This window comes from Stegodyphus dumicola, chromosome 10 (assembly GCF_044657685.1).
Source record: "Stegodyphus dumicola isolate Sdum_Otavi_A_Nest chromosome 10, ASM4465768v1".
NCBI classification, from domain to species: domain Eukaryota; kingdom Metazoa; phylum Arthropoda; class Arachnida; order Araneae; family Eresidae; genus Stegodyphus; species Stegodyphus dumicola.
The window spans coordinates 1,163,748-1,188,092 of record NC_140777.1 but is presented as its reverse complement, the minus strand read 5'-3'; positions in this window follow the sequence as shown (position 1 = coordinate 1,188,092).

The following is a 24,345-nucleotide window of genomic DNA, read 5'->3' as shown; positions in this document are numbered from 1 at the left end:
TTAGAACGCCCTCCTCGAAGACGTAGAACGCGCCCAATCGAAGACTTAGAACGCCCTCCTCGAAGACTTAGAACGCCCACTCGAAGATTTAGAACGCCCCCTCGAAGACTTAGAACGTCCCCTCGAAGACTTAGAACGCCCCCCTCGAAGACATAGAACGGCCCCCTCGAACACCTAGAACGCCCCCCTCGAAGACTTAGATCGCCCCCTCGAAGACTTAGAACGCCCCGCTCGAAGACTTAGAACGCCCTCTTCGAAGACTTAGAACGCCCCCGCGGAAACTTAGAACGCCCCCCTCGAAGACTTAGCACGCCCCCTCGAAGACTTAGGACGCCCCCCTCGGAGACTTATGACGCCCCCCTCGAAGACTTAAAACGCCCCCCTCGAAGACTTTGATCGCACCCTCGAAGACTTAGAATGCCCCCTCGAAAACTTAGAATCCCTTCGAAGACTTAGAATGTCCCCTCGCCCCTCGAAGACTTAGAATGCCCCCTCGAAGACTAACAACGCCCCCTCTTAGACTTAGAACGGCCCCTCGAAGACTTAGAACGCCCCCTCGAAAACTCAGAATGCCCCCCTCGAAGAGTTAGAACGACCCTTAGAAGACTTAGAACGCCCCCTCGAAGTCTTAGAATGTCCCCTTCCCCCCAAGAAGACTTAGAACGCCCCCTCGAAGACTTAGAACGCCCCCACCAAGATATAGAACGCCCCCCTCGAAGACTTAGAACGCGCCCTCGAAGACTTGGAACGCCCCCTTCGAAGACTTAGAACGCCCCGTCGAAGACTTAGAATACCCAGTCGAAGATTCAGAATGCCCCCTCGAAGACTTAGAATCCCTTCGAAGATTTAGAATGTCCCCTCGCCCCTCGAAGACTTTGAATGCCCACTCGAAGACTTAGAATTCCCTTCTCGAAGACTTTAAATGCCCTCCTCGAAGACTTAGAACGCTCCCCTCCAAGACTTAGAACGCCTCCCCCGAAGACTTAGAACGCCCCCCCGAAGACATAGAACGCCTTCCTCGAAGACGTAGAACGCCCCCCTCAAAGACTTAGAACGCCCCCCTCGAAGAGTTAGAACGGCCCCCTCGAAGACATAGAACGCCCACCTCGAAGACTTAGATCGCCCCCTCGAAGACGTAGAAAGCCCCGCTCGAAGACTTAGAACGCCCCCTCTAAGACTTAAAACGCCCCCTTCGAAGACTTAGAACGCCCCCGCGAAGACTTAGAACGCCCCCCTCGAAGACTTTGATCGCCCCCTCGAAGAATTAGAATGCCCCCTCGAAGACTTAGAATCCCTTCGAAGACTTACAATGTCCCCTCCCCCCTCCAAGACTTAGAACGCCCCCTCCGAAGACTTAGAACGCCCCCCGAAGTCTTAGAACGCCACCCTCCAAGACTTAGAACGACCCTCTCGAAGACTTAGATCGCCCCCTCGAAGACTTTAAACGCCCCGCTCGAAGACTTAGAACGCCCCCTCGAAGAATTGGAACGGCCCCTTCGAAGACTTAGAACGTCCCCGCGAAGACTTAGAACGCCCCCCTCGAAGACTTAGAACGCCATCTCGAAGACTTGGAATCCTTTCCAAGACTTAGAACGCCCCCTCGAACATTTAGAATGCCCCCTCGAAGACTTCGAATTCCCTTCTCGAAGACTTAGAACGCCCCCCCTCGAAGACTTAGAACGCCCCCTCGAAGACTTAGAATCCTTTCCAAGACTTAGAACGCCACCTTGAACATTTAGAATGCCCCCTCGAAGACATAGAATTCCCTCCTCGAAGACGTAGAACGCCCCCACTCGAAGACTTAGAACGCCCCCCTCGAAGACTTAGAACGAGCCCTTCGAAAACTTAGAACGTCCCCCTCGAAGACACAGAACGCCCCCCTCGAAGACTTATATCGCCCCCTCGAAGACTTAGAACGCCCCGCTCGAAGACTTAGAACGCCCCCTCGAAGACTTAGAACGCCCCCTCGAAGACTTAGAACGAGCCCTTCGAAAACTTAGAACGTCCCCCTCGAAGACACAGAACGCCCCCCTCGAAGACTTAGATCGCCCCCTCGAAGACTTAGAACGCCCCGCTCGAAGACTTAGAACGCCCCCTCGAAGACTTAGAACGCCCCCGCCAAGACTTAGAAAGCCCCCCTCGAAGACTTAGCACGCGCCCTCGAAGATTTAGGATGCCCCCTTCGGAGACTTATGACGCCCCCTGGAAGACTTAGAACGCCACCTCGAAGACTTGGAATCCTTTCCAAGACTTAGAACGCCCCCTTGAACATTTAGAATGCCCCCTCGAAGACATAGAATTCCCTCCTCGAAGACGTAGAACGCCCCCACTCGAAGACTTAGAACGCCCCCCTCGAAGACTTAGAACGAGCCCTTCGAAAACTTAGAACGTCCCCCTCGAAGACACAGAACGCCCCCTCGAAGACTTATATCGCCCCCTCGAAGACTTAGAACGCCCCGCTCGAAGACTTAGAACGCCCCCTCGAAGACTTAGAACGCCCCCTTCGAAGACTTAGAACGTTCCCGCGAAGACTTAGAACCCCCCCTCGAAGACTTAGAATCCTTTCCAAGACTTAGAACGCCCCCTCGAACATTTAGAATGCCCCCTCGAAGACTTCGAATTCCCTTCTCGAAGACTTAGAACGCCCTCCTCGAAGACGTAGAACGCCCCCCCGAAGACTTAGAACGCCCCCCCGAAGACATAGAACGCCTTCCTCGAAGACGTAGAACGCCCCGTCAAAGACTTAGAACGCCCCCCTCGAAGAGTTAGAACGGCCCCCTCGAAGACATAGAACGCCCCCCTCGAAGACTTAGATCGCCCCCTCGAAGACGTAGAAAGCCCCGCTCGAAGACTTAGAACGCCCCCTCTAAGACTTAAAACGCCCCCTTCGAAGACTTAGAACGCTCCCGCGAAGACTTAGAACGCCCCCCTCGAAGACTTTGATCGCACCCCTCGAAGAATTAGAATGCCCCCTCGAAGACTTAGAATCCCTTCGAAGACTTACAATGTCCCCTCCCCCCTCCAAGACTTGGAACGCCCCCTCCGAAGACTTAGAACGCCCCCCGAAGTCTTAGAACGCCACCCTCCAAGACTTAGAACGACCCTCTCGAAGACTTAGAACGCCCCCTCGAAGAATTGGAACGGCCCCTTCGAAGACTTAGAACGTCCCCGCGAAGACTTAGAACGCCCCCTCGAAGACTTAGAACGCCACCTCGAAGACTTGGAATCCTTTCCAAGACTTAGAACGCCCCCTCGAACATTTAGAATGCCCCCTCGAAGACTTCGAATTCCCTTCTCGAAGACTTAGAACGCCCTCCTCGAAGACGTAGAACGCCCCCCCTCGAAGAATTAGAACGCCCCCCTCGAAGACTTAGAATCCTTTCCAAGACTTAGAACGCCCCCTTGAACATTTAGAATGCCCCCTCGAAGACATAGAATTCCCTCCTCGAAGACGTAGAACGCCCCCACTCGAAGACTTAGAACGCCCCCCTCGAAGACTTAGAACGCCCCCTTCGAAAACTTAGAACGTCCCCCTCGAAGACACAGAACGCCCCCTCGAAGACTTAGATCGCCCCCTCGAAGACTTAGAACGCCCCGCTCGAAGACTTAGAACGCCCCCTCGAAGACTTAGAACGCCCCCCTCGGAGACTTATGACGGCCCCTTTCGAAGAATTAAAACGCACCCCTCGAAGATTTTGATCGCCCCCTCGAAGACATAGAATGCCCCCTCGAAAACTTAGAATCCCTTCGAAGACTTAGAATGTCCCCTCGCCCCTCGAAGACTTAGAATGCCCCCTCGAAGACTAAGAACGCCCCCTCTTTGAATTAGAACGGCCCCTCGAAGACTTAGAACGCCCCCTCGAAAACTTAGAACGCCCCCTTCGAAGACTTAGAACGCCCCCTAGAAGACTTAGAGCGCCCCCTCGAAGTCTTAGAAGGTCCCCTTGCCCCCAAGAAGACTTAGAACGCCCCCTCGAAGACTTAGAACGCCCTCTCGAAGACTTAGAACGCCCCCTCGAAGACTTAGAATCCTTTCCAAGACTTAGAACGCCCCCTCGAACATTTAGAATGCCCCCTCGAAGACTTCGAATTCCCTTCTCGAAGACTTAGAACGCCCTCCTCGAAGACGTAGAACGCCCCCCCTCGAAGACTTAGAACGCCCCCCTCGAAGACTTAGAATCCTTTCCAAGACTTAGAACGCCCCCTTGAACATTTAGAATGCCCCCTCGAAGACATAGAATTCCCTACTCGAAGACTTAGAACGCCCTCCTCGAAGACGTAGAACGCGCCCAATCGAAGACTTAGAACGCCCTCCTCGAAGACTTAGAACGCCCACTCGAAGATTTAGAACGCCCCCCTCGAAGACTTAGAACGTCCCCTTCGAAAACTTAGAACGTCCCCCTCGAAGACACAGAACGCCCCCTCGAAGACTTAGATCGCCCCCTCGAAGACTTAGAACGCCCCGCTCGAAGACTTAGAACGCCCCCTCGAAGACTTAGAACGCCCCCCTCGGAGACTTATGACGGCCCCTTTCGAAGAATTAAAACGCACCCCTCGAAGATTTTGATCGCCCCCTCGAAGACTTAGAATGCCCCCTCGAAAACTTAGAATCCCTTCGAAGACTTAGAATGTCCCCTCGCCCCTCGAAGACTTAGAATGCCCCCTCGAAGACTAAGAACGCCCCCTCTTTGAATTAGAACGGCCCCTCGAAGACTTAGAACGCCCCCTCGAAAACTTAGAACGCCCCCTTCGAAGACTTAGAACGCCCCCTAGAAGACTTGGAGCGCCCCCTCGAAGTCTTAGAAGGTCCCCTTGCCCCCAAGAAGACTTAGAACGCCCCCTCGAAGACTTAGAACGCCCTCTCGAAGACTTAGAACGCCCCCTCGAAGACTTAGAATCCTTTCCAAGACTTAGAACGCCCCCTCGAACATTTAGAATGCCCCCTCGAAGACTTCGAATTCCCTTCTCGAAGACTTAGAACGCCCTCCTCGAAGACGTAGAACGCCCCCCCTCGAAGACTTAGAACGCCCCCCTCGAAGACTTAGAATCCTTTCCAAGACTTAGAACGCCCCCTTGAACATTTAGAATGCCCCCTCGAAGACATAGAATTCCCTACTCGAAGACTTAGAACGCCCTCCTCGAAGACGTAGAACGCGCCCAATCGAAGACTTAGAACGCCCTCCTCGAAGACTTAGAACGCCCACTCGAAGATTTAGAACGCCCCCTCGAAGACTTAGAACGTCCCCTCGAAGACTTAGAACGCCCCCCTCGAAGACATAGAACGGCCCCCTCGAACACCTAGAACGCCCCCCTCGAAGACTTAGATCGCCCCCTCGAAGACTTAGAACGCCCCGCTCGAAGACTTAGAACGCCCTCTTCGAAGACTTAGAACGCCCCCGCGGAAACTTAGAACGCCCCCCTCGAAGACTTAGCACGCCCCCTCGAAGACTTAAAACGCCCCCCTCGAAGACTTTGATCGCCCCCTCGAAGACTTAGAACGTCCCCTCGAAGACTTAGAACGCCCCCCTCGAAGACATAGAACGGCCCCCTCGAACACCTAGAACGCCCCCCTCGGAGACTTATGACGCCCCCCTCGAAGACTTAAAACGCCCCCCTCGAAGACTTTGATCGCACCCTCGAAGACTTAGAATGCCCCCTCGAAAACTTAGAATCCCTTCGAAGACTTAGAATGTCCCCTCGCCCCTCGAAGACTTAGAATGCCCCCTCGAAGACTAACAACGCCCCCTCTTAGACTTAGAACGGCCCCTCGAAGACTTAGAACGCCCCCTCGAAAACTCAGAATGCCCCCCTCGAAGAGTTAGAACGAGCCCTAGAAGACTTAGAACGCCCCCTCGAAGTCTTAGAATGTCCCCTTCCCCCCAAGAAGACTTAGAACGCCCCCTCGAAGACTTAGAACGCCCCCACGAAGACATAGAACGCCCCCCTCGAAGACTTAGAACGCGCCCTCGAAGACTTGGAACGCCCCCTTCGAAGACTTAGAACGCCCCGTCGAAGACTTAGAATACCCAGTCGAAGATTCAGAATGCCCCCTCGAAGACTTAGAATCCCTTCGAAGATTTAGAATGTCCCCTCGCCCCTCGAAGACTTTGAATGCCCACTCGAAGACTTAGAATTCCCTTCTCGAAGACTTTAAATGCCCTCCTCGAAGACTTAGAACGCTCCCCTCCAAGACTTAGAACGCCTCCCCCGAAGACTTAGAACGCCCCCCCGAAGACATAGAACGCCTTCCTCGAAGACGTAGAACGCCCCCCTCAAAGACTTAGAACGCCCCCCTCGAAGAGTTAGAACGGCCCCCTCGAAGACATAGAACGCCCACCTCGAAGACTTAGATCGCCCCCTCGAAGACGTAGAAAGCCCCGCTCGAAGACTTAGAACGCCCCCTCTAAGACTTAAAACGCCCCCTTCGAAGACTTAGAACGCCCCCGCGAAGACTTAGAACGCCCCCCTCGAAGACTTTGATCGCCCCCTCGAAGAATTAGAATGCCCCCTCGAAGACTTAGAATCCCTTCGAAGACTTACAATGTCCCCTCCCCCCTCCAAGACTTAGAACGCCCCCTCCGAAGACTTAGAACGCCCCCCGAAGTCTTAGAACGCCACCCTCCAAGACTTAGAACGACCCTCTCGAAGACATAGAACGCCCCGCTGGAAGACTTAGAACGCCCCCTCGAAGAATTGGAACGGCCCCTTCGAAGACTTAGAACGTCCCCGCGAAGACTTAGAACGCCCCCCTCGAAGACTCAGAACGCCACCTCGAAGACTTGGAATCCTTTCCAAGATTTAGAACGCCCCCTCGAACATTTAGAATGCCCCCTCGAAGACTTCGAATTCCCTTCTCGAAGACTTAGAACGCCCTCCTCGAAGACGTAGAACGCCCCCCCTCGAAGACTTAGAACGCCCCCCTCGAAGACTTAGAATCCTTTCCAAGACTTAGAACGCCCCCTTGAACATTTAGAATGCCCCCTCGAACACATAGAATTCCCTCCTCGAAGACGTAGAACGCCCCCACTCGAAGACTTAGAACGCCCCCCTCGAAGACTTAGAACGCCCCCTTCGAAAACTTAGAACCTCCCCCTCGAAGACACAGAACGCCCCCCTCGAAGACTTAGATCGCCCCCCCGAAGACTTAGAACGCCCCGCTCGAAGACTTAGAACGCCCCCTCGGAGACTTAGAACGCCACCTTCGAAGACTTAGAACGCCCCCGCCAAGACTTAGAAAGCCCCCCTCGAAGACTTAGCACGCCCCCTCGAAGATTTAGGATGCCCCCTTCGGAGACTTATGACGCCCCCCTCGAAGACTTAAAACGCACCCCTCGAAGATTTTGATCGCCCCCTCGAAGACTTAGAATGCCCCCTCGAAAAGTTAGAATCCCTTCGAAGACTTAGAATGTCCCCTCGCCCCTCGAAGACTTAGAATGCCCCCTCGAAGACTAAGAACGCCCCCTCTTAGAATTAGAACGGCCCCTCGAAGACTTAGAACGCCCCCTCGAAAACATAGAACGCCCCCTTCGAAGAGTTAGAACGCCCCCTATAAGACTTAGAGCGCCCCCTCGAAGTCTTAGTATGTCCCCTTGCCCCCAAGTAGACTTAGAACGCCCCCTCGAAGACTTAGAACGCCCTCTCAAAGACTTAGAACGCCCTCTCGAAGACTTAGAATCCTTTCCAAGACTTAGAACGCCCCCTCGAACATTTAGAATGTCCCCTCGAAGACTTCGAATTCCCTTCTCGAAGACTCAGAACGCCCTCCTCAAAGACGTAGAACGCCCCCCCCTCGAAGACTTAGAACGCCCCCCTCGAAGACTTAGAATCCTTTCCAAGACTTAGAACGCCCCCCTCGAAGATTTAGAACGACCCCCTCGAAGACATAGAAAGCCCCCCTCGAAGACTTAGATCGCCCCCTCGAAGACTTAGAACGCCCCGCTCGAAGACTTAGAACGCCCCGCTCGAAGACTTAGAACGCCCCCTCGAAGACTTGGAACGCCCCCTTCGAAGACTTAGAACGCCCCGTCGAAGACTTAGAATACACAGTCGAAGATTCAGAATGCCCCCTCGAAGACTTAGAATCCCTTCGAAGACTTAGAATGTCCCCTCGCATTTCGAAGACTTAGAATGCCCACTCGAAGACTTAGAATGCCCCCCTCGAAGATTTAGAATGCCCCCTCGAAGACTTAGAATTCCCTTCTCGAAGACTTTGAATGCCCTCCTCGAAGACTTAGAACGCTCCCCTCCAAGACTTAGAACGCCTCCCCCGAAGACTTAGAACGCCCCCCCGAAGACATAGAATGCCTGCCTCGAAGACGTAGAACGCCCCCCTCGAAGACTTAGAACGCCCCCCTCGAAGACTTAGAACGGCCCCCTCGAAGACATAGAACGCCCCCCTCGAAGACTTAGATCGCCCCCTCGAAGACGTAGAACGCCCCGCTCGAAGACTTAGAACGCCCCCTCTAAGACTTAAAACGCCCCCTTCGAAGACTTAGAACGCCCCCGCGAAGACGTAGAACGCCCCCTCGAAGACTTTGATCGCCCCCTCGAAGAATTAGAATGCCCCCTCGAAGACTTAGAATCCCTTCGAAGACTTACAATGTCCCCTCCCCCCTCCAAGACTTAGAACGCCCCCTCCGAAGACTTAGAACGCCCCCCGAAGTCTTAGAACGCCACCCTCCAAGACTAAGAACGCCTCCCCCGAAAACTTAGAACGCCCCCCCCGAAGACATAGAACGCCTTCCTCGAAGACGTAGAACGCCCCCCTCGAAGACTTAGAACGTCCCCGCGAAGACTTAGAACGCCCCCTCGAAGACTTAGAATCCTTTCCAAGACTTAGAACGCCCCCTCGAGCATTTAGAATGCCCCTTCGAAGACTTCGAATTCCCTTCTCGAAGACTTAGAACGCCCTCCTCGAAGACGTAGAACGCCCCCCCCGAAGACTTAGAACGCCCCCCTCGAAGAGTTAGAACGGCCCCCTCGAAGACATAGAACGCCCCCCTCGAAGACTTAGATCGCCCCCTCGAAGACGTAGAAAGCCCCGCTCGAAGACTTAGAACGCCCCCTCTAAGACTTAAAACGCCCCCTTCGAAGACTTAGAACGCCCCCGCGAAGACTTAGAACGCCCCCCTCGAAGACTTTGATCGCCCCCCTCGAAGAATTAGAATGCCCCCTCGAAGACTTAGAATCCCTTCGAAGACTTACAATGTCCCCTTCCCCCTCCAAGACTTAGAACGCCCCCCGAAGACTTAGAACGCCCCCTCGAAGAATTGGAACGGCCCCTTCGAAGACTTAGAACGTCCCCGCGAAGACTTAGAACGCCCCCTCGAAGACTTAGAACGCCACCTCGAAGACTTGGAATCCTTTCCAAGACTTAGAACGCCCCCTCGAACATTTAGAATGCCCCCTCGAAGACTTCGAATTCCCTTCTCGAAGACTTAGAACGCCCTCCTCGAAGACGTAGAACGCCCCCCCCTCGAAGACTTAGAACGCCCCCCTCGAAGACTTAGAATCCTTTCCAAGACTTAGAACGCCCCCTTGAACATTTAGAATGCCCCCTCGAAGACATAGAATTCCCTCCTCGAAGACGTAAAACGCCCCCACTCGAAGACTTAGAACGCCCCAATCGAAGACTTAGAACGCCCCCTTCGAAAACTTAGAACGTCCCCCTCGAAGACACAGAACGCCCCCTCGAAGACTTAGATCGCCCCCTCGAAGACTTAGAACGCCCCGCTCGAAGACTTAGAACGCCCCCTCGAAGACTTAGAACGCCGCCTTCGAAGACTTAGAACGCCCCCGCGAAGACTTAGAAAGCCCCCCTCGAAGACTTAGCACGCCCCCTCGAAGATTTAGGATGCCCCCCTCGGAGACTTATGACGCCCCCCTCGAAGAATTAAAACGCACCCCTCGAAGATTTTGATCGCCCCCTCGAAGACTTAGAATGCCCCCTCGAAAACTTAGAATCCCTTCGAAGACTTAGAATGTCCCCTCGCCCCTCGAAGACTTAGAATGCCCCCTCGAAGACTAAGAACGCCCCCTCTTAGAATTAGAACGGCCCCTCGAAGACTTAGAACGCCCCCTCGAAAACTTAGAACGCCCCCTTCGAAGACTTAGAACGCCCCCTAGAAGACTTAGAGCGCCCCCTCGAAGTCTTAGAATGTCCCCTTGCCCCCAAGAAGACTTAGAACGCCCCCTAGAAGACTTAGAACGCCCTCTCGAAGACTTAGAACGCCCCCTCGAAGACTTAGAATCCTTTCCAAGACTTAGAACGCCCCCTCGAACATTTAGAATGCCCCCTCGAAGACTTCGAATTCCCTTCTCGAAGACTTAGAACGCCCTCCGCGAAGACGTAGAACGCCCCCCTCGAAGACTTAGAACGCCCCCCTCGAAGACTTAGAATCCTTTCCAAGACTTAGAACGCCCCCTTGAACATTTAGAATGCCCCCTCGAAGACATAGAATTCCCTACTCGAAGACTTAGAACGCCCTCCTCGAAGACGTAGAACGCGCCCAATCGAAGACTTAGAACGCCCCCCTCGAAGACTTAGAACGCCCACTCGAAGACTTAGAACGCCCCCTCGAAGACTTAGAACGTCCCCTCGAAGACTTAGAACGCCCCCCTCGAAGACATAGAACGGCCCCCTCGAACACATAGAACGCCCCCCTCGAAGACTTAGATCGCCCCCTCGAAGACTTAGAACGCCCCCGCGAAGACTTAGAACGCCCCCTCGAAGAGTTAGAACGCCCTCTTCGAAGACTTAGAACGCCCCCGCGGAAACTTAGAACGCCCCCCTCGAAGACTTAGCACGCCCCCTTGAAGACTTATGACGCCCCCCTCGGAGACTTATGACGCCCCCCTCGAAGACTTAAAACGCCCCCCTCGAAGACTTTGATCGCACCCTCGAAGACTTAGAATGCCCCCTCGAAAACTTAGAATCCCTTCGAAGACTTAGAATGTCCCCTCGCCCCTCGAAGACTTAGAATGCCCCCTCGAAGACTAACAACGCCCCCTCTTAGACTTAGAACGGACCCTCGAAGACTTAGAACGCCCCTCGAAAACTTAGAACGCCCCCCTCGAAGAGTTAGAACGACCCCTAGAAGACTTAGAACGCCCCCTCGAAGTCTTAGAATGTCCCCTTCCCCCCAAGAAAACTTAGAACGCCCCCTCGAAGACTTAGAACGCCCCCACGAAGACTTAGAACGCCCCCCTCGAAGACTTAGAACGCGCCCTCGAAGACTTGGAACGCCCCCTTCGAAGACTTAGAACGCCCCGTCGAAGACTTAGAATACCCAGTCGAAGATTCAGAATGCCCCCTCGAAGACTTAGAATCCCTTCGAAGATTTAGAATGTCCCCTCGCCCCTCGAAGACTTTGAATGCCCACTCGAAGACTTAGAACGCTCCCCTCCAAGACTTAGAACGCCTCCCCCGAAGACTTAGAACGCCCCCCCGAAGACATAGAATGCCTGCCTCGAAGACGTAGAACGCCCCCCTCGAAGACTTAGAACGCCCCCCTTGAAGACTTAGAACGGCCCCCTCGAAGACATAGAACGCCCCCCTCGAAGACTTAGATCGCCCCCTCGAAGACGTAGAACGCCCCGCTCGAAGACTTAGAACGCCCCCTCTAAGATTTAAAACGCCCCCTTCGAAGACTTAGAACGCCCCCGCGAAGACTTAGAACGCCCCCTCGAAGACTTTGATCGCCCCCTCGAAGAATTAGAATGCCCCCTCGAAGACTTAGAATCCCTTCGAAGACTTACAATGTCCCCTCCCCCCTCCAAGACTTAGAACGCCCCCTCCGAAGACTTAGAACGCCCCCCGAAGTCTTAGAACGCCACCCTCCAAGACTAAGAACGCCTCCCCCGAAAACTTAGAACGCCCCCCCGAAGACATAGAACGCCTTCCTCGAAGACGTAGAACGCCCCCTTCGAAGACTTAGAACGTCCCCGCGAAGACTTAGAACGCCCCCTCGAACATTTAGAATGCCCCCTCGAAGACTTCGAATTCCCTTCTCGAAGACTTAGAACGCCCTCCTCGAAGACGTAGAACGCCCCCCCCCGAAGACTTAGAACGCCCCCCCCGAAGACATAGAACGCCTTCCTCGAAGACGTAGAACGCCCCCTCAAAGACTTAGAACGCCCCCCTCGAAGAGTTAGAACGGCCCCCTCGAATACATAGAACGCCCCCCTCGAAGACTTAGATCGCCCCCTCGAAGACGTAGAAAGCCCCGCTCGAAGACTTAGAACGCCCCCTCTAAGACTTAAAACGCCCCCTTCGAAGACTTAGAACGCCCCCGCGAAGACTTAGAACGCCCCCCTCGAAGACTTTGATCACCCCCCTCGAAGAATTAGAATGCCCCCTCGAAGACTTAGAATCCCTTCGAAGACTTACAATGTCCCCTCCACCCTCCAAGACTTAGAACGCCCCCTCCGAAGACTTAGAACGCCCCCCGAAGTCTTAGAACGCCACCCTCGAAGACTAAGAACGCCTCCCCCGAAAACTTAGAACGCCCCCCCCGAAGACATAGAACGCCTTCCTCGAAGACGTAGAACGCCCCCCTCGAAGACTTAGAACGTCCCCGCGAAGACTTAGAACGCCCCTTCGAAGACTTAGAATCCTTTCCAAGACTTAGAACGCCCCCTCGAACATTTAGAATGCACCCTCGAAGACTTCGAATTCCCTTCTCGAAGACTTAGAACGCCCTCCTCGAAGACGTAGAACGCCCCCCCGAAGACTTAGAACGCCCCCCCGAAGACATAGAACGCCTTCCTCGAAGACGTAGAACGCCCCCTCAAAGACTTTGAACGCCCCCCTCGAAGAGTTAGAACGGCCCCCTCGAAGACATAGAACGCCACCCTCGAAGACTTAGGTCGCCCCCTCGAAGACGTAGAAAGCCCCGCTCGAAGACTTAGAACGCCCCCTCTAAGACTTAAAACGCCCCCTTCGAAGACTTAGATCGCCCCCGCGAAGACTTAGAACGCCCCCCTCGAAGACTTTGATCGCCCCCCTCGAAGAATTAGAATGCCCCCTCGAAGACTTAGAATCCCTTCGAAGACTTACAATGTCCCCTCCCCCCTCCAAGACTTAGAACGCCCCCTCCGAAGACTTAGAACGCCCCCCGAAGTCTTAGAACGCCACCCTCCAAGACTTAGAACGACCCTCTCGAAGACTTAGAACGCCCCCTCGAACATTTAGAATGCCCCCTCGAAGACTTCGAATTCCCTTCTCGAAGACTTAGAACGCCCTCCTCGAAGACGTAGAACGCCCCCCCCTCGAAGACTTAGAACGCCCCCCTCGAAGACTTAGAATCCTTTCCAAGACTTAGAACGCCCCCTTGAACATTTAGAATGCCCCCTGGAAGACATAGAATTCCCTCCTCGAAGACGTAGAACGCCCCCACTCGAAGACTTAGAACGCCCCCCTCGAAGACTTAGAACGCCCCCTTCGAAAACTTAGAACGTCCCCCTCGAAGACACAGAACGCCCCCCTCGAAGACTTAGATCGCCCCCTCGAAGACTTAGAACGCCCCGCTCGAAGACTTAGAACGCCCCCTCGAAGACTTAGAACGCCCCCTTCGAAGACTTAGAACGCCCCCGCGAAGACTTAGAAAGCCCCCCTCGAAGACTTAGCACGCCCCCTCGAAGATTTAGGATGCCCCCCTCGGATACTTATGACGCCCCCCTCGAAGAATTAAAACGCACCCCTCGAAGATTTTGATCGCCCCCTCGAAGACTTAGAATGCCCCCTCGAAAACTTAGAATCACTTCGAAGACTTAGAATGTCCCCTCTTAGAATTAGAACGGCCCCTCGAAGACTTAGAACGCCCCCTCGAAAACTTAGAACGCCCCCTTCGAAGACTTAGAACGCCCCCTAGAAGACTTAGAGCGCCCCCTCGAAGTCTTAGAATGTCCCCTTGCCCCCAAGAAGACTTAGAACGCACCCTCGAAGACTTAGAACGCCCTCTCGAAGACTTAGAACGCCCCCTCGAAGACTTAGAATCCTTTCCAAGACTTAGAACGCCCCCTTGAACATTTAGAATGCCCCCTCGAAGACATAGAATTCCCTACTCGAAGACTTAGAACGCCCTCCTCGAAGACGTAGAACGCGCCCAATCGAAGACTTAGAACGCCACCCTCGAAGACTTAGAACGCCCACTCGAAGACTTAGAACGCCCCCTCGAAGACTTAGAACGTCCCCTCGAAGACTTAGAACGCCCCCCTCGAAGACATAGAACGGCCCCCTCGAACACATAGAACGCCCCCCTCGAAGACTTAGATCGCCCCCTCGAAGACTTAGAACGTCCCCGCGAAGACTTAGAACGCCCCCTCGAAGACTTAGAACGCCACCTCGAAGACTTGGAATCCTTTCCAAGACTTAGAACGCCCCCTCGAACATTTAGAATGCCCCCTCGAAGACTTCGAATTCCCTTCTCGAAGACTTAGAACGCCCTCCTCGAAGACGTAGAACGCCCCCCCCCTCGAAGACTTAGAACGCCCCCCTCGAAGACTTAGAATCCTTTCCAAGACTTAGAACGCCCCCTTGAACATTTAGAATGCCCCCTGGAAGACATAGAATTCCCTCCTCGAAGACGTAGAACGCCCCCACTCGAAGACTTAGAACGCCCCCCTCGAAGACTTAGAACGCCCCCTTCGAAAACTTAGAACGTCCCCCTCGAAGACACAGAACGCCCCCCTCGAAGACTTAGATCGCCCCCTCGAAGACTTAGAACGCCCCGCTCGAAGACTTAGAACGCCCCCTCGAAGACTTAGAACGCCCCCTTCGAAGACTTAGAACGCCCCCGCGAAGACTTAGAAAGCCCCCCTCGAAGACTTAGCACGCCCCCTCGAAGATTTAGGATGCCCCCCTCGGATACTTATGACGCCCCCCTCGAAGAATTAAAACGCACCCCTCGAAGATTTTGATCGCCCCCTTGAAGACTTAGAATGCCCCCTCGAAAACTTAGAATCCCTTCGAAGACTTAGAATGTCCCCTCTTAGAATTAGAACGGCCCCTCGAAGACTTAGAACGCCCCCTCGAAAACTTAGAACGCCCCCTTCGAAGACTTAGAACGCCCCCTAGAAGACTTAGAGCGCCCCCTCGAAGTCTTAGAATGTCCCCTTGCCCCCAGGAAGACTTAGAACGCCCCCTCGAAGACTTAGAACGCCCTCTCGAAAACTTAGAACGCCCCCTCGAAGACTTAGAATCCTTTCCAAGACTTAGAACGCCCCCTCGAACATTTAGAATGCCCCCTCGAAGACTTCGAATTCCCTTCTCGAAGACTTAGAACGCCCTCCTCGAAGACGTAGAACGCCCCCCTCGAAGACTTAGAACGCCCCCCTCGAAGAATTAGAATCCTTTCCAAGACTTAGAACGCCCCCTTGAACATTTAGAATGCCCCCTCGAAGACATAGAATTCCCTACTCGAAGACTTAGAACGCCCTCCTCGAAGACGTAGAACGCGCCCAATCGAAGACTTAGAACGCCCCCCTCGAAGACTTAGAACGCCCACTCGAAGACTTAGAACGCCCCCTCGAAGACTTAGAACGTCCCCTCGAAGACTTAGAACGCCCCCCTCGAAGACATAGAACGGCCCCCTCGAACACATAGAACGCCCCCCTCGAAGACTTAGATCGCCCCCTCGAAGACTTAGAACGCCCCGCTCGAAGACTTAGAACGCCCCCTCGAAGACTTAGAACGCCCTCTTCGAAGACTTAGAACGCCCCCGCGGAAACTTAGAACGCCCCCCTCGAAGACTTAGCACGCCCCCTCGAAGACTTAGGATGCCCCCCTCGGAGACTTATGACGCCCCCCTCGAAGACTTAAAACGCCCCCCTCGAAGACTTTGATCGCACCCTCGAAGACTTAGAATGCCCCCTCGCCCCTCGAAGACTTTGAATGCCCACTCGAAGACTTAGAACGCTCCCCTCCAAGACTTAGAACGCCTCCCCCGAAGACTTAGAACGCCCCCCCGAAGACATAGAATGCCTGCCTCGAAGACGTAGAACGCCCCCCTCGAAGACTTAGAACGCCCCCCTTGAAGACTTAGAACGGCCCCCTCGAAGACATAGAACGCCCCCCTCGAAGACTTAGATCGCCCCCTCGAAGACGTAGAACGCCCCGCTCGAAGACTTAGAACGCCCCCTCTAAGACTTAAAACGCCCCCTTCGAAGACTTAGAACGCCCCCGCGAAGACTTAGAACACCCCCTGGAAGACTTTGATCGCCCCCTCGAAGAATTAGAATTCCCCCTCGAAGACTTAGAATCCCTTCGAAGGCTTACAATGTCCCCTCCCCCCTCCAAGACTTAGAACGCCGCCTCCGAAGACTTAGAACGCCCCCCGAAGTCTTAGAACGCCACCCTCCAAGACTAAGAACGCCCCCCCGAAGACATAGAACGCCTTCCTCGAAGACGTAGAACGCCCCCCTCGAAGACTTAGAACGTCCCCGCGAAGACATAGAACGCCCCCTCGAAGACTTAGAATCCTTTCCAAGACTTACAACGCCCCCTCGAACATTTAGAATGCCCCCTCGAAGACTTCGAATTCCCTTCTCGAAGACTTAGAACGCCCTCCTCGAAGACGTAGAACGCCCCCCCGAAGACTTAGAACGCCCCCCCGAAGACATAGAACGCCTTCCTCGAAGACGTAGAACGCCCCCTCGAAGACTTTGAACGCCCCCCTCGAAGAGTTAGAACGGCCCCCTCGAAGACATAGAACGCCACCCTCGAAGACTTAGATCGCCCCCTCGAAGACGTAGAAAGCCCCGCTCGAAGACTTAGAACGCCCCCTCTAAGACTTAAAACGCCCCCTTCGAAGACTTAGATCGCCCCCGCGAAGACTTAGAACGCCCCCCTCGAAGACTTTGATCGCCCCCCTCGAAGAATTAGAATGCCCCCTCGAAGACTTAGAATCCCTTCGAAGACTTACAATGTCCCCTCCCCCCTCCAAGACTTAGAACGCCCCCTCCGAAGACTTAGAACGCCCCCCGAAGTCTTAGAACGCCACCCTCCAAGACTTAGAACGACCCTCTCGAAGACTTAGAACGCCCCCTCGAAGAATTGAACGGCCCCTTCGAAGACTTAGAACGTCCCCGCGAAGAATTAGAACGCCCCCTCGAAGACTTAGAACGCCACCTCGAAGACTTGGAATCCTTTCCAAGACTTAGAACGCCCCCTCGAACATTTAGAATGCCCCCTCGAAGACTTCGAATTCCCTTCTCGAAGACTTAGAACGCCCTCCTCGAAGACGAAGAACGCCCCCACTCGAAGACTTAGAACGCCCCCCTCGAAGACTTAGAATCCTTTCCAAGACTTAGAACGCCCCCTTGAACATTTAGAATGCCCCCTGGAAGACATAGAATTCCCTCCTCGAAGACGTAGAACGCCCCCACTCGAAGACTTAGAACGCCCCCCTCGAAGACTGAGAACGCCCCCTTCGAAAACTTAGAACGTCCCCCTCGAAGACACAGAACGCCCCCCTCGAAGACTTAGATCGCCCCCTCGAAGACTTAGAACGCCCCGCTCGAAGACTTAGAACGCCCCATCGAAGACTTAGAACGCCCCCTCCGAAGACTTAGAACGCCCCCGCGAAGACTTAGAAAGCCCCCCTCGAAGACTTAGCACGCCCCCTCGAAGATTTAGGATGCCCCCCTCGGAGACTTATGACGCCCCCCTCGAAGAATTAAAACGCACCCCTCGAAGATTTTGATCGCCCCCTCGAAGACTTAGAATGCCCCCTCGAAAACTTAGAATCCCTTCGAAGACTTAGAATGTCCCCTCTTAGAATTAGAACGGCCCCTCGAAGACTTAGAACGCCCCCTCGAAAACTTAGAACGCCCCCTTCGAAGACTTAGAACGCCCCCTAGAAGACTTAGAGCGCCCCCTCGAAGTCTTAGAATGTCCCCTTGCCCCCAAGAAGACTTAGAACGCCCCCTCGAAGACTTAGAATCGTTTCCAAGACTTAGAACGCCCCCTCGAACATTTAGAATGCCCCCTCGAAGACTTCGAATTCCCTTCTCGAAGACTTAGAACGCCCTCCTCGAAGACGTAGAACGCCCCCCCTCGAAGACTTAGAACGCCCCCCTCGAAGACTTAGAATCCTTTCCAAGACTTAGAACGACCCCTTGAACATTTAGAATGCCCCCTCGAAGACATAGAATTCCCTACTCGAAGACTTAGAACGCCCTCCTCGAAGACGTAGAACGCGCCCAATCGAAGACTTAGAACGCCCCCCTCGAAGACTTAGAACGCCCACTCGAAGACTTAGAACGCCCCCTCGAAGACTTAGAACGTCCCCTCGAAGACTTAGAACGCCCCCCTCGAAGACATAGAACGGCCCCCTCGAACACATAGAACGCCCCCCTCGAAGACTTAGATCGCCCCCTCGAAGACTTAGAACGCCCCGCTCGAAGACTTAGAACGCCCCCTCGAAGACTTAGAACGCCCTCTTCGAAGACTTAGAACGCCCCCGCGGAAACTTAGAACGCCCCCCTCGAAGACTTAGCACGCCCCCTCGAAGACTTAGGACGCCCCCCTCGGAGACTTATGACGCCCCCCTCGAACACTTAAAACGCCCCCCTCGAAGACTTTGATCGCACCCTCGAAGACTTAGAATGCCATCTCGAAAACTTAGAATCCCTTCGAAGACTTAGAATGTCCCCTCGCCCCTCGAAGACTTAGAATGCCCCCTCGAAGACTAACAACGCCCCCTCTTAGACTTAGAACGGCCCCTCGAAGACTTAGAACGCCCCCTCGAAAACTTAGAACGCCCCCCTCGAAGAGTTAGAACGATCCCTAGAAGACTTAGAACGCCCCCTCGAAGTCTTAGAATGTCCCCTTCCCCCCAAGAAAACTTAGAACGCCCCCTCGAAGACTTAGAACGCCCCCACGAAGACTTAGAACGCCCCCCTCGAAGACTTAGAACGCGCCCTCGAAGACTTGGAACGCCCCCTTCGAAGACTTAGAACGCCCCGTCGAAGACTTAGAATACCCAGTCGAAGATTCAGAATGCCCCCTCGAAGACTTAGAATCCCTTCGAAGATTTAGAATGTCCCCTCGCCCCTCGAAGACTTTGAATGCCCACTCGAAGACTTAGAATTCCCTTCTCGAAGACTTTGAATGCCCTCCTCGAAGACTTAGAACGCTCCCCTCCAAGACTTAGAACGCCTCCCCCGAAGACTTAGAACGCCCCCCCGAAGACATAGAATGCCTGCCTCGAAGACGTAGAACGCCCCCCTCGAAGACTTAGAACGCCCCCCTCGAAGACTTAGAACGGCCCCCTCGAAGACATAGAACGCCCCCCTCGAAGACTTAGATCGCCCCCTCGAAGACGTAGAACGCCCCGCTCGAAGACTTAGAACGCCCCCTCTAAGACTTAAAACGCCCCCTTCGAAGACTTAGAACGCCCCCGCGAAGACTTAGAACGCCCCCTCGAAGACTTTGATCGCCCCCTCGAAGAATTAGAATGCCCCCTCGAAGACTTAGAATCCCTTCGAAGACTTACAATGTCCCCTCCCCCCTCCAAGACTTAGAACGCCCCCTCCGAAGACTTAGAACGCCCCCCGAAGTCTTAGAACGCCACCCTCCAAGACTAAGAACGCCTCCCCCGAAAACTTAGAACGCCCCCCCGAAGACATAGAACGCCTTCCTCGAAGACGTAGAACGCCCCCCTCGAAGACTTAGAACGTCCCCGCGAAGACTTAGAACGCCCCCTCGAAGACTTAGAATCCTTTCCAAGACTTAGAACGCCCCCTCGAACATTTAGAATACCCCCTCGAAGACTTCGAATTCCCTTCTCGAAGACTTAGAACGCCCTCCTCGAAGACGTAGAACGCCCCCCCGAAGACTTAGAACGCCCCCCCGAAGACATAGAACGCCTTCCTCGAAGACGTAGAACGCCCCCTCAAAGACTTAGAACGCCCCCCTCGAAGAGTTAGAACGGCCCCCTCGAAGACATAGAACGCCCCCCTCGAAGACTTAGATCGCCCCCTCGAAGACGTAGAAAGCCCCGCTCGAAGACTTAGAACGCCCCCTCTAAGACTTAAAATGCCCCCTTCGAAGACTTAGATCGCCCCCGCGAAGATTTAGAACGCCCCCCTCGAAGACTTTGATCGCCCCCCTCGAAGAATTAGAATGCCCCCTCGAAGACTTAGAATCCCTTCGAAGACTTACAATGTCCCCTCCCCCCTCCAAGACTTAGAACGCCCCCTCCGAAGACTTAGAACGCCCCCCGAAGTCTTAGAACGCCACCCTCCAAGACTTAGAACGACCCTCTCGAAGACTTAGAACGCCCCCTCGAAGAATTGGAACGGCCCCTTCGAAGACTTAGAACGTCCCCGCGAAGACTTAGAACGCCCCCTCGAAGACTTAGAACGCCACCTCGAAGACTTGGAATCCTTTCCAAGACTTAGAACGCCCCCTCGAACATTTAGAATGCCCCCTCGAAGACTTCGAATTCCCTTCTCGAAGACATAGAATTCCCTCCTCGAAGACGTAGAACGCCCCCACTCGAAGACTTAGAACGCCCCCCTCGAAGACTTAGAACGCCCCCTTCGAAAACTTAGAACGTCCCCCTCGAAGACACAGAACGCCCCCCTCGAACACTTAGATCGCCCCCTCGAAGACTTAGAACGCCCCGCTCGAAGACTTAGAACGCCCCCTCGAAGACTTAGAACGCCCCCTTCGAAGACTTAGAACGCCCCCGCGAAGACTTAGAAAGCCCCCCTCGAAGACTTAGCACGCCCCCTCGAAGATTTAGGATGCCCCCCTCGGAGACTTATGACGCCCCCCTCGAACAATTAAAACGCACCACTCGAAGATTTTGATCGCCCCCTCGAAGACTTAGAATGCCCCCTCGAAAACTTAGAATCCCTTCGAAGACATAGAATGTCCCCTCTTAGAATTAGAACGGCCCCTCGAAGACTTAGAACGCCCCCTCGAAAACTTAGAACGCCCCCTAGAAGACTTAGAGCGCCCCCTCCAAGTCTTAGAATGTCCCCTTGCCCCCAAGAAGACTTAGAACGCCCCCTCGAAGACTTAGAACGCCCTCTCGAAGACTTAGAACGCCCCCTCGAAGACTTAGAATCCTTTCCAAGACTTAGAACGCCCCCTCGAACATTTAGAATGCCCCCTCGAAGACTTCGAATTCCCTTCTCGAAGACTTAGAACGCCCTCCTCGAAGACGTAGAACGCGCCCAATCGAAGACTTAGAATGCCCCCTCGAAGACTTAGAACGCCCACTCGAAGACTTAGAACGCCCCCTCGAAGACTTAGAACGTCCCCTCGAAGACTTAGAACGCCCCCCTCGAAGACATAGAACGGCCCCCTCGAACACATAGAACGCCCCCCTCGAAGACTTAGATCGCCCCCTCGAAGACTTAGAACGCCCCGCTGGAAGACTTAGAACGCCCCCTCGAAGACTTAGAACGCCCTCTTCGAAGACTTAGAACGCCCCCGCGGAAACTTAGAACGCCCCCCTCGAAGACTTAGCACGCCCCCTCGAAGACTTAGGACGCCCCCCTCGGAGACTTATGACGCCCCCCTCGAAGACTTAAAACGCCCCCCTCGAAGACTTTGATCGCACCCTCGAAGACTTAGAATGCCCCCTCGAAAACTTAGAATCCCTTCGAAGACTTAGAATGTCCCCTCGCCCCTCGAAGACTTAGAATGCCCCCTCGAAGACTAACAACGCCCCCTCTTAGACTTAGAACGGCCCCTCGAAGACTTAGAACGCCCCCTCGAAAACTTAGAACGCCCCCCTCGAAGAGTTAGAACGACCCCTAGAAGACTTAGAACGCCCCCTCGAAGTCTTAGAATGTCCCCTTCCCCCCAAGAAAACTTAGAACGCCCCCTCGAAGACTTAGAACGCCCCCACGAAGACTTAGAACGCCCCCCTCGAAGACTTAGAACGCGCCCTCGAAGACTTGGAACGCCCCCTTCGAAGACTTAGAACGCCCCGTCGAAGACTTAGAATACCCAGTCGAAGATTCAGAATGCCCCCTCGAAGACTTAGAATCCCTTCGAAGATTTAGAATGTCCCCTCGCCCCTCGAAGACTTTGAATGCCCACTCGAAGACTTAGAATTCCCTTCTCGAAGACTTTGAATGCCCTCCTCGAAGACTTAGAACCCTCCCCTCCAAGACTTAGAACGCCTCCCCCGAAGACTTAGAACGCCCCCCCGAAGACATAGAATGCCTGCCTCGAAGACGTAGAACGCCCCCCTCGAAGACTTAGAACGCCCCCCTCGAAGACTTAGAACGGCCCCCTGGAAGACATAGAACGCCCCCCTCGAAGACTTAGATCGCCCCCACGAAGACGTAGAACGCCCCGCTCGAAGACTTAGAACGCCCCCTCTAAGACTTAAAACGCCCCCTTCGAAGACTTAGAACGCCCCCGCGAAGACTTAGAACGCCCCCTCGAAGACTTTGATCGCCCCCTCGAAGAATTAGAATGCCCCCTCGAAGACTTAGAATCCCTTCGAAGACTTACAATGTCCCCTCCCCCCTCCAAGACTTAGAACGCCCCCTCCGAAGACTTAGAACGCCCCCCGAAGTCTTAGAACGCCACCCTCCAAGACTAAGAACGCCGCCCCCGAAAACTTAGAACGCCCCCCCGAAGACATAGAACGCCTTCCTCGAAGACGTAGAACGCCCCCCTCGAAGACTTAGAACGTCCCCGCGAAGACTTAGAACGCCCCCTCGAAGACTTAGAATCCTTTCCAAGACTTAGAACGCCCCCTCGAACATTTAGAATGCCCCCTCGAAGACTTCGAATTCCCTTCTCGAAGACTTAGAACGCCCTCCTCGAAGACGTAGAACGCCCCCCCCGAAGACTTAGAACGCCCCCCCGAAGACATAGAACGCCTTCCTCGAAGACGTAGAACGCCCCCTCAAAGACTTAGAACGCCCCCCTCGAAGAGTTAGAACGGCCCCCTCGAAGACATAGAACGCCCCCCTCGAAGACTTAGATCGCCCCCTCGAAGACGTAGAAAGCCCCGCTCGAAGACTTAGAACGCCCCCTCTAAGACTAAAAACGCCCCCTTCGAAGACTTAGAACGCCCCCGCGAAGACTTAGAACGCCCCCCTCGAAGACTTTGATCGCCCCCCTCGAAGAATTAGAATGCCCCCTCGAAGACTTAGAATCCCTTCGAAGACTTACAATGTCCCCTCCCCCCTCCAAGACTTAGAACGCCCCCTCCGAAGACTTAGAACGCCCCCCGAAGTCTTAGAACGCCACCCTCCAAGACTAAGAACGCCTCCCCCGAAAACTTAGAACGCCCCCCCCGAAGACATAGAACGCCTTCCTCGAAGACTTAGCACGCCCCCTCGAAGACTTAGGACGCCCCCCTCGGAGACTTATGACGCCCCCCTCGAAGACTTAAAACGCCCCCCTCGAAGACTTTGATCGCACCCTCGAAGACTTAGAATGCCCCTCGAAAACTTAGAATCCCTTCGAAGACTTAGAATGTCCCCTCGCCCCTCGAAGACTTAGAATGCCCCCTCGAAGACTAACAACGCCCCCTCTTAGACTTAGAACGGCCCCTCGAAGACTTAGAACGCCCCCTCGAAAACTTAGAACGCCCCCCTCGAAGAGTTAGAACGACCCCTAGAAGACTTAGAACGCCCCCTCGAAGTCTTAGAATGTCCCCTTCCCCCCAAGAAAACTTAGAACGCCCCCTCGAAGACTTAGAACGCCCCCACGAAGACTTAGAACGCCCCCCTCGAAGACTTAGAACGCGCCCTCGAAGACTTGGAACGCCCCCTTCGAAGACTTAGAACGCCCCGTCGAAGACTTAGAATACCCAGTCGAAGATTCAGAATGCCCCCTCGAAGACTTAGAATCCCTTCGAAGATTTAGAATGTCCCCTCGCCCCTCGAAGACTTTGAATGCCCACTCGAAGACTTAGAATTCCCTTCTCGAAGACTTTGAATGCCCTCCTCGAAGACTTAGAACGCTCCCCTCCAAGACTTAGAACGCCTCCCCCGAAGACTTAGAACGCCCCCCCGAAGACATAGAATGCTTGCCTCGAAGACGTAGAACGCCCCCCTCGAAGACTTAGAACGCCCTCCTCGAAGACTTAGAACGGCCCCCTGGAAGACATAGAACGCCCCCCTCGAAGACTTAGATCGCCCCCTCGAAGACGTAGAAAGCCCCGCTCGAAGACTTAGAACGCCCCCTCTAAGACTTAAAACGCCCCCTCGAAGACTTAGAACGCCCCCGCGAAGACTTAGAACGCCCCCCTCGAAGACTTTGATCGCCCCCCTCGAAGAATTAGAATGCCCCCTCGAAGACTTAGAATCCCTTCGAAGACTTACAATGTCCCCTCCCCCCTCCAAGACTTAGAACGCCCCCTC